Source organism: Camellia sinensis, chromosome 14, assembly GCF_055761805.1.
Source record: "Camellia sinensis isolate YWXY chromosome 14, ASM5576180v1, whole genome shotgun sequence".
Classification (NCBI taxonomy): domain Eukaryota; kingdom Viridiplantae; phylum Streptophyta; class Magnoliopsida; order Ericales; family Theaceae; genus Camellia; species Camellia sinensis.
In genome coordinates this window covers 51,038,258-51,042,934 of record NC_138974.1, presented here as the reverse complement: position 1 = coordinate 51,042,934, position 4,677 = coordinate 51,038,258, and positions in this window count along the sequence as shown.

Below are 4,677 nucleotides of genomic sequence, written 5' to 3'. Positions count from 1 at the left end.
CTTGGGATCTCTAGTCAACTAGGTTGGGTTGTCGTTGTGGTAACTCTTATTATATAGGCTTAAGTCCCATTCCCCTCGATGAAATCTTAACTAACTCTCTTGCTAACCCTTTGGTTAGTGGATCCGCTATGTTGTCTTTAGACTTAACATATTCTATAGAAATAATTCCATTAGAGAGTAGTTGTCTCACGGTGTTATGTCGATGACAAATGTGCCGTGACTTACCGTTATACATATGACCATGTGCTCTACTTATAGCTGATTGACTATCGCAATGTATGCATATAGCAGGCACCAGTTTTGGCCAAATTGGAATATCTTCAAGGAAGTAGCGAAGCCATTCTGCCTCTTCCCCTACTTTGTCTAAAGTTATGAATTCAGATTCCATAATAGACCTAGCAATACAAGTCTGTTTGGAAGATTTCCAAGATACAGCCGCCCCACCAAGAGTAAAGACATACCCACTAGTGGACTTTGAGTCTCTTGTATCTGATATCCAATTTTTATCACAGTATCCTTCAAGTATTGCTGGATATCTAGTATAATTAAGCCCAATGTTACGAGTAAATCGGAGATATCTAAGAACCCTTATAATTGATTTCCAGTGTTCTACTCTCGGATTACTCGTATATCTACTTAATTTACTTACTGCATAAGCTATATCTGGGTGAGTGCAGTTCATCAAGTATATTAAGCTTCAGATAATTTGGGCATACTTTAATTGAGAAATACTTTCCTGTACATTCTTAGAAAGATACAAATTAACATCTAAAGGAGTTCTAGCAAGATGATCATCATCTTTACTGAATTTGTCAAGCATTTTCTCAATGTAATGAGATTGTGACAAAGCATATCCTTCTGATGTTTTGGTAATTTTCATACCAAGAATTACATCAGCAATGCCCATATCTTTCATGTCAAAATGTTTATTCAACATTTTCTTAGTAGTTTTAATCATGTCATTATTACTACCTATGATGAGCATATCATCTACATAAAGACATACAATGACATAACCTTTGTCAGTGTTTTTAATATAAACACATTTGTCACACTTATTAATTTTAAAACCATTTGACATCATTGCCTTGTCAAATTTCTCATGTCATTGCTTTGGCGCTTGTTTTAAACCATATAATGATTTAACCAATTTACACACTTTCTTTTCTTTTCCGGGAACAGAAAAACCTTCTGGTTGTTCCATTTAACTCACCATTTAAGAAAGCGGTTTTCACATCCATTTGATGAATTTCTAGATTGTATAGAGATGCAATGGCAATTAGTATTCTAATGGATATTATTCTAGTAACCGGTGAGTATGTGTCAAAGTAATCAAGACCTTCTTTTTGTCTAAAACCTTTGACCACAAGTCTTGCCTTGTATTTGTCAGTTGATCCATCCGCTTTCAATTTTCTTTTGAAAATCCACTTGTACCCAAAAGGTTTACAACCTGGTGGCAAGTCCACTAATTCCCAAGTGTGATTTTGCAAGATGGATTCAACTTCACTGTTGATAGCTTCTTTCCATAAAGGAGCTTCAGGATTGGACAAAGCCTCTTTAAAAGTTAAAGGCTCATTTTCTAACAAATATGTTAAGAAATCTGGACCAAAAGATTTTGAGGTTCTAGCACGTTTACTACGCCTAGGTTCCTCTTCTTCTAACTCTTGCTCTTGTTCTTGATCATGACTAGTAATAGCATCATGAGATCTTTTATTGTTACTAGTCTCTTGTCCAGCCTTATTTGGAAATACATGTTCAAAGAATGATGCATTCCTTGACTCAATAATAGTATTTACATGTATTTCGGTATGTTCTGATTTATGAATCAAAAACCGATATGCACTACTATTCTTAGCATAACCAATGAAAATGCAATCAATGGTCTTAGGACCTATCTTAGTCTTTTTAGGACTAGGAATAGCCACCTTAGCCAAACACCCCCACACTTTTAAGTATTTGTAGCATGGTACTCTTCCATGCCACAACTCATAAGGTGTTTGATTTACTTTCTTTCAAGGTACTTTATTAAGTATATAATTAGCAGAAAGTATTGCTTCCCCCCAGAAGTTCTGAGGTAATCCATAACTGATTAACATGGCATTATTCATTTCTTTTAAAGTCCCATTTTTCCTTTCAGCAATTCCATTTTGCTGAGGTGAGTAAGGAGCGGTGGTTTGATGAATTATTCCATGTTCTTTACAAAACTCACCAAAAGGTGATTCATATTCACCACCTCTATCACTTCTAAGTTTTTTGATTTTCTTACCAAGTTGATTTTCAACTTCATTCTTATATTGAATGAAAGTTTCCAAAGCTTCATCATTGGTTCGAATTAAATAAACATAACTATATCTAGTATAGTCATCTATAAAAGTGATAAAATACTTTTTCGCACGTCTAGTTTGAATTGATTTAAAATCACAAATGTCACTATGAATTAATTCAAGTGGTTCCGTACTTCTTTCAATTGAATGAAAAGGAATTTTAGATAATTTTGCCTCAACACAAATTTCATATTTATGATTTGAATCAATGTCAAATTTAGGCAAACATTTCATATTAATTAATCTACGCAAAGATCCATAATTAACATGTCCTAGTCTACTATGCCATAAATTTGAAGACTCAAGCAAGTAAGAAGAAGATGTAGTATTATTAATAATTGAGAGTACAACGGTCATTACATTTAACTTGAAAAGGCCATCAGACATGTAACATTTTCCTACATATATCCCATTCTTAGTAAGTACAAATTTATCACTCTCAAATATTAGCCTAAACCCATTCTTACTCAACAGAGATCCGGAAACAAGATTCTTGCGAATATCCGGTACATGCAGTACATTGTTGAGAGTGAGTTCCTTTCCAGATGTCATCTTAAGTACAATCTTCCCTTGTCCTTCAACTTTGGAAGTTGAGGAGTTGCCCATAAAAAGTTGTTCACCATTGTCCAGCACAAATATGGCGAGTAGCACCAATATCCATCTACCATTCTTTAGGATTTCCGACAAGATTTGCCTCGGAAACAACTGCAGAAAGATTGATGTCATCGACACCATTAGAAATATTGTCCACTTCGGTCATATTGGCTTGAGCAACCTTCTTGCTTGTTCTTCTTTTGCTTTTGCCTTTGCTACGGCAATCTTGGGCCCGATGTCCCTCTTTGTCACAGATGTAACATTTGCCATTAAACTTGTACTTTTTATTTCCTCCCCCCCTTTTAGAGCCTTGTGATAAACTTTCTCCAGAAGACTTTCGTTTCTTGGTTTTTGAAGCATGTTCCACCACATTTGCCTTAGACTCCATAGGATTATTACCAGCCCGCTTTTCAGAATTGCGGTTGTCCTCCTCAATCCTTAAACGCACAATTAACTCGTCCATAGAAATTTCTTTGCGCTTGTGTTTGAGGTAGTTCTTGAATTCCTTCCAGCCTTTTGGTAATTTTTCAATTAAGGCTGCAACTTGGAAGGATTCACTGAGAGACATGCCTTCTGCGTGAATGTCATGCAGAATGAATTGGAAATCTTGAGCTCAGCTGATCACAGTTTTTGAATCAACCATTACAAAATCCAAGAATCTACCAACCATAAATTTCTTTGAGCCGGCATCTTCCGTTTTGTACTTTTTCTCCAACGATTCCCAAAGTTCCTTTGCTGTCTTGATTGGACTTTGATGTTGTATAATGTGTTGTCAAGTTCGTTCAAGATGTAATTCCGACAAAGGAAATCGGCATGTTTCCAAGCATCAACCGCAGCAACCATTTGTCGGTCGGTTTCATCCTCTTTCAGGATAGGAGCATCTTCACGGAGGAAACGAGCCAGGTTCAGAGTTGTAAGATAGAACAACATTTTCTGTTGCCATCTTTTAAAGTCAGTTCCTGAGAACTTCTCTGGCTTCTCTCCATGATTTATTGGTACTGTCACCACAGAAGAGGGGGTTGGTGCAATTGCAGCCACCACAGTAGTATTTGTTTGGGCATTTGTTTCAGTAGCCATCAATTCTAAATTATAACATAAAATTATAATTAGAATTTATACTACACAGAAAATGAAACCAGATTCACTGTAAAAAATAAAAGAAACAAGAATGTAACTTTTATTTTCCAATTAATTTGGAAATAAAATAAAATTTTATTCAACCAAATTAATTCCACACAGGAAATTAAATTTTGTAAAATAAAAGAAATAAGAATATAACTTTTATTTTTTTAATTAATTTGGAAAAAAAATAAAATTTTATTCAACCAAATTAATTCCACACAGAAAATTAATTTCTGTAGCACTTCAATAATTAAAATACTAAAACAGAATTTTAAGAAATGAAAACTCAGAAAATAATTTCTAAAACCCAAAATTAATTTCTGAAAAAATTCCACAAAAATATATTCTGAATTGTTAATGACACCAGTATCGTACTACTAGTTGTTGTCAAAGAAAAGAGACAGTATATTACTACTATCTGTCAAATAGCATATAATCACTATTTGTTTTTCCAACCATAATATTATTTTGTAAATCCATAGAAAATAATTTTCTTAAAAGAAGAAAGAGAAAAGGAAACAAACGAAAAATTCTGTAAACAGAATTATTCGAATCTGTCTTAAGATTGTTGGAACAATCTTCTGTGTAAATAAAATAAATTGAAATAAAGCCAAACAAATAAATAAATAACGTACCG